The sequence below is a fragment of the Callithrix jacchus genome, chromosome 8 (genome assembly GCF_049354715.1).
Source record: "Callithrix jacchus isolate 240 chromosome 8, calJac240_pri, whole genome shotgun sequence".
Lineage (NCBI taxonomy): Eukaryota > Metazoa > Chordata > Mammalia > Primates > Cebidae > Callithrix > Callithrix jacchus.
This window is the reverse complement of record NC_133509.1, coordinates 115,399,618-115,408,817: the sequence shown is the minus strand read 5'-3', so window position 1 is coordinate 115,408,817 and position 9,200 is coordinate 115,399,618. Positions and strand designations below refer to the sequence as shown.

General features: G+C 36.3%; 1 pseudogene; it reads left to right on the top strand.

Moving 5' to 3' along the window:
• Positions 1–2,978: 2,978 nt before the first annotated feature.
• LOC118145181 (5S ribosomal RNA) lies at positions 2,979–3,097 on the top strand (annotated as a pseudogene).
• Positions 3,098–9,200: the final 6,103 nt, after the last annotated feature.

The window sequence follows — 9,200 nt, the reverse complement described above, 5'->3', positions numbered from 1 at the left end:
TTATTTGTGGGTAGAATAGATAATTGGGAGTCAGCCCCAATTGCTGTAGTCTAGAGAGTATGAAATACCCAATACCTAACCTAATGTGTGCTATACAGCAGGACCTCTACCTAAAACCACATAATGTTTTCTGGTCACCTCTGAAAAACTTGAGATTTTTCCCTCAGAGGCACTTCTCTTCCTAAACAGGATTGTCCTGCCCACAATGTAGGACAGAGATGTTCACCTAACTTCAATTTTGCTCATAGAGCGAATATTTGAGTGTCTCTAACATGAAATGCAATATTCTGGGAAGTGTACATAGGAGAACTGCTTCAGACTTCACAATCATCCTATGGAGTGGGTATTTCTAAATCCATTTTGTAGAAAAAGCTGTGCCTAATTAAGCTGATGATGAAGATCACATAGCAATTTTTGTCATTAATAAAGGTCATAAGCATTCTTCTGTAATTTTAAGAATAAAATGAAAATATATTTATCTGCAGTTGGACCTGCATGTTTGAGCCTATTTAAAGGATTCCAAAGGGCTCACAGGCAGTAGGAAAGCAATAATTACCAAACAGAACAAATAAAGAGCAGAAATGATAAATCACCTAGAAGCTGATTCCAGAGGCATATCTCTTCTATTTGACAAATCACATACAATAAAGACAGTGCCTAATTATTTAAAAAATACTTTGGTGGGAGGAGAGTATTGTTTTGTGGATATAAAAGTGCCCATCTTTTTTGAGAAAGGTTTTATGGAAGACAAAATCAACAAAATTACAGCGTCTCCACTTGAAGGCAAGTTATTTCTTCCATTCAGTTTGGAGTTTTGTCTTTGTGTTTTTAACCTCTGCCTCAATGTGTACTCTTCACTGATATTGACCAAAACAAAGCTGCTGAGATGTGAAATTAGGCAATTTAAAGATTCACTTCTGATTCCCAAGATATGCTCCAGGGCATACTGTGATGTGCTTTAGGGCATAAAATGATCTCAAGCTGGGCTAAGGGGGAAAAAATCTCTTCAGTAACAATAAATATTGCATAGTGGCAAGGTGGTTAGAAAATAATGTTCTTAAAAATTTTCAAACAGCTATACTTTATATAAAATCTGGTAAGGCAGGAAACTAAACTATATTAATTGTTGACTCAAACAATGAAAACGCTAAGTTGCTCAATACGTTGTAAATTGTTCTCAGTTCAAAGATTAAATTCATTGTTTTTCTTTTAAATTAGTTTGGGATCAATGTGTAGAGCTAAAAATTAATATAAAACCTCTAAAAGAATTTTGTTACATCCAGATTTTAATTTGCCCATGGTAATGAGGAAGAAAGGCAATGGTTAGTCCTTGAATGTCCACTTCTAAAGAGTGGAGTATTGGTATAGAAAACAAGATAATCTTTCCAGAGGTTTGACTGATCTCTAATTTGCATTATCAAGAGTAAGGGATAGTCTTAGAATATAGTCTTCCAAATAACTTTTATCTGTGTTACCAGAAAACAATGAAACATTGACTAAATACTTCCTGAGTATGTTCCTTTCTATTCTCTGGCAAAGCTTCTATAAGTGACATGATCAGAAAGTAGTAGAGGAAAATAGGCAGAAAGAGAGACAAGGAATCTGGGTTTATTTCCAAAGTGAATAATCAGCTTCCTACTGAAAAAGAGAATTGGCAAGGCTGTATGGAAGCTTCCGTGATTCCTTCATTCCCATTGTGACAGCAGTATGTAAGCTGGCAAGAGAGACCTGCAAATACTATGGATAAACATTGTCATTTCTCAAAGGCTCCCATTTAACTCACTATAATTTAAGATTACACAGCCCTACTTGCCCTGCATACCTCTTCTTCTGTGTCGAATCTACAAGTATGCTTGCAGACCTAACAATCATTGCTCTGAATGGTGTTAACATGGATTACTTTATAGCTGGTGACACACTTGGGAATTTACAAGCTTAGCCTGGGAAAGAAAATATCTGCCTTCCCTTTCTTAATCCTGGAAAAACTTGGCCTCAAGTCCAGCGGCCCATATCCCCTGTTTCTTTGGTCCTGCCTTCCTTCCTTTCATGATTAAAAATAAATAAATACATAAATAAGCCTACTCATTTGTCTTGCTTCACATTGGTACTGAGTGAGCAAAGACATGCTCTTAGGCTCGTGTCCCAAATAGCTTACATGCTTCCTAGGAAAGCAGATATTATTTGAGTTCTTTCAGGAAACCTGTAGATCTGCTATTACTATACTGATTTTACATATAAGAAAGCGGAGCTCAGGGAGTTTGTTTATTTATTTATTTATTTATTGAGCTAAAATTTCGCTCTTGTTGCTCAGGTTGGAGTGCAATGGTGTGATCTTGGCTCACTGAAACCTCTGCCTCCCAGGTTCAAGCGATTCTCTTGCCTCAGCCTCCTGAGTAGCTGGGATTACAGGCATAAACCACCATATCCTGCCCATGTTGGCCAGGCAGGTCTCGAACTCCTGACCTCAAGTGATCTGCCCGCCTTGTCCTCCCAAAGCACTGGGATTGTTATAGTCATGAGCCACTGCCTCTGTGCCCAGTCTCAGGTTATTTAAATAACTTACCCAAAGTCACAGAGCAAGTAAGTGTCAGAGCCAGATTTTGAACCCAGGTTGGTGTGATGCTGATGGACATGCCTTTTCCGCTGCAGTGTTCCTTTCTGATTTATATGCTGGGAAAAACATAAGTACCAAGAGAGTCAAGAAGAGATAGTTGTCTTCAAGTAGAGCGGTGCTTGGCATGTAGTAAGCATTCAACAAATGTTACTTGGATGAAAAAATGAAGTAATAAACAATTGTTTTCTGGATTTTTTTTTCTTCTTTACACTTGTTAAATTTTTTCAAATTAGCGTTTACTACTTTTACCATTACTAAATAAAAAAAAAGAAGGAAACAAGAAAAGAAGGAAGTTTTTTTTTCTACAAATTCAGAAAACAGTTTCAGTAAAAAAAGCCTAAAGCCTCTAAAAAAGTTTAGGTGAGTCCATTGTCATACCACCCTGACCGCACCTGCTCTCATCTGATCGCGGAAACTAAGCAGGGTTGGGCCTGGTTAGTGCTTGGATGAGAGACCGCCTGGGAATACTGGGGTCTGTAGGTTTATTTTTTATTTAAAATAAAGAAAAGTTTAGATGAGGAATGTTCTTCATAGTTCAAAGAATCGTTACTAGCACTCGGGTCAGTTATTGCTGGTTTAGTAAATCCAGTTCTTAGAATGATCAATGTCACAAAGTGACCTTGCAGTTTTCTTCTCCTTGGTCTCCCCATCTGTGAACCGATTTAATTCCTGTCATCCATCCAGGAGAATGAGATGTTCTAATGAGTAAGGAGATGTAAGTACTCTCGGCTTTGAATAAAAGGCCCTGTGAGTAGAGAACGGTGTTATAAGCAGAGTTGCAAGCCAGTATGCATTCATCAGTTACTTGATTCATAGCCCACAAGGCTTTAAACCCATTGCAGAGAAGTAGAGAAAGAAATGATTTCAGTGTGCATCACAGGCCTTCATCCATCATAATGATATAATAAGAATGTTATTCTGTGAAAAAAATCAACCCTTGTCTTTTTAATGTGAGGCTTGTAGCTGCACCTAATCTTTGGATCTCAAACCTAAGCAAGAGAGGTACACACAGATTTTTGAAATTTGGAGCAAATCTCCTCTCAATGATTTCTAAATTTAGAGACGTATTATGATGTAAAATACTGGGGTAGGAAGTGAGTTTGACGAATCACACATGTGACTTAAGGCAAAAATGCTCAACCTCTGCGCTATGCCATCAGTTGCGTGAAATAGTTGTACCAGTGTTTAGAGCAGCATTGCCCAATAGAACTTTCTATGATGATGAAAATATTGTATTCTATCCCATCTAAAATAGAAGTCACCAGTCACTTGTTCTATTGAACACCTGAAATGTGTCTCTTTTACCTGAAGAGGTAACATTTTACTCATATAATTTTAAGTAATTTGAATAAATTTAAATAGCCACCTGTGACTAGTGGCACCAGTCTAGACACAAGTTAATATACCAGAAGTACCTATTTCATAGCCCTTGACATGAACATGGTTAATTCCAGCGGTCAACTGGCTTATCTAACACAGTAGCATCAGGACAGCCTTCTCAGAAACAAGACTTCAATAGAAGATTGTTTCTCTGTTACTCAATGACTCTAGAAATTCGTAAGCCACGTTATTCTCACACAGTAAAGAACCCAAAGGCCCCTTCAAGTGATTGTTGGCTTCTTCATTGACTGGCTACTTCCCTGTAGATAATGGCAAAGGAAAAATGGCACAAGCAATCTATTAAGAGCATTTCAGATGAGTCCCTCAGTATCCATTAGTAGTCATATATGCATTCATTCCCTCAAAAAATAGTAAGTAAATGGGCTAGGTGCTGTTCTCTCATAGACAATTTTTATCTGTTAACAGTTCTATGTGTTGTCTTTCATCTTCTGCCCATATAGATATCAGGGGCAGCATGGCATAGAGCAAAATTTTGGGGCAGACAAGCCTGAAATAGCCCTATTTTCTAGGACAGGGGTCAGCAATTTTTTTTTTTCATAAAAGGTTACATGGTAAATGCAGTAGTCCCCACTTATCTGCAGATAGGCTTTCTGCAGTTTCAGTGACCCACAGTCAACTAACATCCAAAAATATTACACGATTCTTGTGCTTTGGTGCCATTGTTAAGTAAAATAAGGGTTATTTGAACACAAACACTGGGAGGCCATGATGGTCAATCTTATAACCTAGAGGGAGACTAAGTAGCTAATGGCAATCCCAGCAGGATGGAGTGGGGTGGCGCAATATTACATCACACTACTTAGAACAACATGCAAATTAAATCTTATGAATTATTTCAGGAAGTTTCCGCTTATATCAAATGCCTATGTCATTCACTCACTTCATCTCTTCACATATGCATTTTATCAACTGACATCATCACAAAAAGAAGAGTAAGTATAATACAATAAAATATTTTGAGAGACCGCATTTACCTCACTTTTATTACAGTATTTTGTTGTAACTTGTTATTGTTGTTAGTCTTTTCTGTGCCTGATTTACAGCTTAAACTTTATTATAAGTATATATGTATGGAAAAAAAATAGGGCATGTAGGGTTTGGTACTATCTAAGATTTCAGGCATCCACTGTGGGTCTTGGAACATATCCAGCATGGATAGGGAGGGAGGACTGTATTTTAGGCTTCGTGGGTGACAACATTTCTGCCACAGCTATTTAACTGTGCAGTTGCAGCACCAAAGCAACTGTAGAAAATACAGTTTTATGTATTATGTAGAAAATACATAAACAAATAAGCTTGGCTAGGTTCTAATAAAACTTTATTTATGGGCACTGGAATTTAAATTTCATATTTGAAATATGGAATAAGAAATATGAAAAGACACAATGGTTTGGAAAGAGTAAATAATTTAATATTTTTACTATGTGCCAGCTTGTTTTCCAAAAAGTCATGCAATGTATCTTCCATGAGAGTACTGAGTAGTCTTTTATAAATGTCTTGAAATTCAGCCATTCTGTGGGTAGATTTACAGGTTTATTACCAAGGATCTTAATTCATATTTTTAAAAGTCCTTCAACCCATTTTTTAAAGACAGGCAGAATAAAATATTCTATCTGTAATTTTCCCAAACAACTGCAAAAGTAAGTATTATTTATCAAATTAAAAGAAAATGGTACTTGTCTGCCATCAAAACCAAGGAGCATAAGTTTACTTGAAAGGTGAAGCCTATGGATTTGGATATGCCATGAGCACAGGAGAGTCTTCTCTTGATACCTTAAGGAGCCCAGGCAAGAACTGGTTCTCAGTGATTTAGTTGCTCAATCTTCTGATATCAGAGCCTAGAACATGTTGAGATTCAAGTAATATTTATTAAATAGCTACTTAATTGTGAGTCTCCAAGTCCAGCTCACAAATCAGTAATAGTCTGTGATCAGGTTTTCATTCTTTCATGGAGAAATGCATAACATACAGCTCAATGTATTAAATTTAAATCTAAAGATCTACTTATTTGCTGTTAACATGTCTTTTCTTTCCATAAAGTAATAGTGTTCTATGGATTTTCTCATGAAATTGGACAAAATAAGCAACATTATATCCCTGTGTCTTACCTAAATCAATTTTATTGTACTTGAATATATATCAAATACCTAAATCAATTACACATGTCTTTTGAATACATATTTGAATATATATTACCTAAATCAATTATATGTGTGCTTCAATATAATTAAAATTATGTTTAATGTAATATGCATTATGTATCATTTATAAAAATGTTTCATGTAACTCACAAATCTAGAAATTACTGTTTACTATTCATCTGTGCTGTTGCATCACAAATATAACTCACCCTTACTCTTCATAACCATTGAGTTTTTATTATCACTTTAAAACAAATAAATAGATGGAGGAGGAGAGGTTAAATAACTTACCTAAGGTCATACGGCTATCAGGTGGCATAGTCAGAAGTCAGTTTTGTTTTGTTGTGTTTTTTGAGCTAGAGTTTCAATCTTTTCACCCAGGCTAGAGTGCAATAGCATGATCTCGGCTCACTGAAACCTCTGCTTCCCGGGTTCAAGTGATTCTCCTGCCTCAGTCCCTGAATAGCTGGGATTTTAGGTGTGCACCACTATGTCTGGCTTAATTTTTCTATTATTAGTAGAGACAGGGTTTCACCATGTGAGCCAGGCTGGTCTCAAACTTCTGACCTCAGGTGATCTGCCTACCTGGCCTCCCAAAGTGCTGGGATTACAGTCATGAGCCACCGCACCAGGCCAGGATTTAAAGATTCTTTCATTGTCTATGGTGCTTATTTTTAAATTATTTCCATATAAATCACTTTTAAAAATTAATAATATCTTGAAGTCCCTTCCAACTCCATGATTCCAATCATTAAAAATAAATGAATTGTCTATTATCACAGCATGAGATATATCATTAAAATGTTAACATCTATGATATGGCTATTTTTCATGAGCTTATTTTTTATCTGTTTTTATACATATGTGCATAGTCCTATTTTGTCCATTAATTCCACCACCTGCCAACTGATACCAAATGATGTTAGAACATGAAGTCATATGAACTGTGTCACTTTTCCCAGGGTACATTTCTCCTTTAGTTATCATAGAGTTGTTCCGGTAGGAATAGGGCTGCCTGGGACAGTGGAGCCTCAGTTAATTTCTCTCATGCAATGGTAATGCTGTGGTAATATGCCAGTTGGGATTGGAAGTGATGAATAATATTAATTAATACTAACATTAAATAAAATGGTGATGAGTACTTCCAAGGAAAAGGATAAGATGCTAAAGAAAATGTACATAATATTAACAGGCTTCTTGCTTTTAATTGGAGCTCTGTGAAATGAAGCTTAATCTGAGATTGTTGGGCTATGCTGGGATCATCCTGGTGAAGAGTGAGGGAAAAGGGGGACTGAATAGGAAAAAAAGCAGTACCCTAGCACTCTGGGATGCAGTGAACAAGAGGAAGAATGTTTCAAGTGAAGCATGACATGTGGCATTGTATGCAGGACCTTTAAAACTTTTATCTCAACAGTAACAGGAAACAAAGTCAAGGTTTAATCAGGGGAGTGACATGATGTCACTTGCGTTTTAATAAGATCACTCTGGCTGCATCTAAGAGAATGGATTAGAAGAAGACAAGAGAAAATATTCAAAGTGGCAATTTTACTAATCTTATTGAGCCATGACGCAGGCTTGGAGTGAGATAGTGACAGTAAAGATGGGTTTTACTATTGGTGTTCATGAGAGGTATCCAGAAGACAAAAGCAATGCTGTGAGCTTCTTCGGGCAGTAATTTATCTTCTTTCTCTAACCTTTGAGTTTGCAATCAATTGAAAAAAGTGGACCTATGAACAATATCATTCCAGGGAAGCTTAAGTGTGTGGGCAATTCTTTCCTAATGCATTTTGTTCAAGTCTAGGATGCAAAATGAAACTCTAAGGGAAGATTTAAGTCTGCAAAACCAATTTTTAAGGACTGTGATCTCATTTCTGCGCCTAATGTGAACAGAGAGACACAGGCTTCAAGATTGCCTCTGGTAGGCAACCCTGGGCTCTGAGCCAAGTATATATCCTCCTGGAGGTAGAAAAGTAGAAAGCATCTTCTCTTTAAAAAAATTATTGAGATATAATGTATATATTGTGGTAGGCAAAATAATGGACTCCCAAAGATGTTTTCAACTTAACCCTGGAAGCTGTGAATGTGTTACCTTTCATGGTAAAAGGTACTTTGCAGATGTGATTAAGGTTATAGACTGAGTTGGAGATAGTATCCTGGATTATCCAGGTGGGCCCAATCTCATTACATAAACTCTTAAGATGAGAAAACATTTTGTGGCTGAGTTAGAGAAAGAGATGTGACTATTGATGAAGGGGTCAGAGAGATAGGACCTCACTGGCTTTGAAGACGGACAAGAGCATACCATAAAATGTACTTGTTTAAAGTGAAAAATTCAGTGCTTTTTGGCACAATCACATATGCTGTAATATGTTTTTACAGTTTTGTCTATTCTAGACATTTCATATAGAGTCCTACAATATGTGGTCTTTTGTGACTGGATTCTTTTACATACAAAAGTTTTTGAGGGTAATTTGTGTTGTAGCATGTATTAATACTTCATTCCCTTTTATTGCTGAAAAAACTCAATTTGCTGTGTGAAGGTACCTCATTTTACTTATTCATTCATCAGTTGATGGACTTTTGAGTTGTTTCCACTTTGGGGCTGTTACAAATAATGTTGCTATAAACATTTGTATACAAGTTCTTAAACATGAGCTTTTATTTCTCTTGAACTTGTACCTTGCAGTGGAGTTTCTGTATCATATGGTAACATAACGTTTAACATTTTGAGGAGTTATCTGATGGTTTTCCAAAGTGGTTGCACTTCACTAGTAATGTATAAGGCTCCAATTTCTCCACATCCTCACCCACATTTAGTGTCTACTTATTTCATTAGGTTCCCTTTTGTGGGTATAAAGTGATATTTAATTGTGATTTTGCTTTACATTTCCCTGATAACTAACAATGTTGAGCATCTCTTCATGTTCTTATTGGCATCTAGGTATTTTATTTAAAGAATTATTTAGACCCTTAGCTCGCTTTTAAATTGAGTTTCTTACTGTTGTTGAGTTATAAAAGGTTCTCTTTATATTTTCTAGATAAAA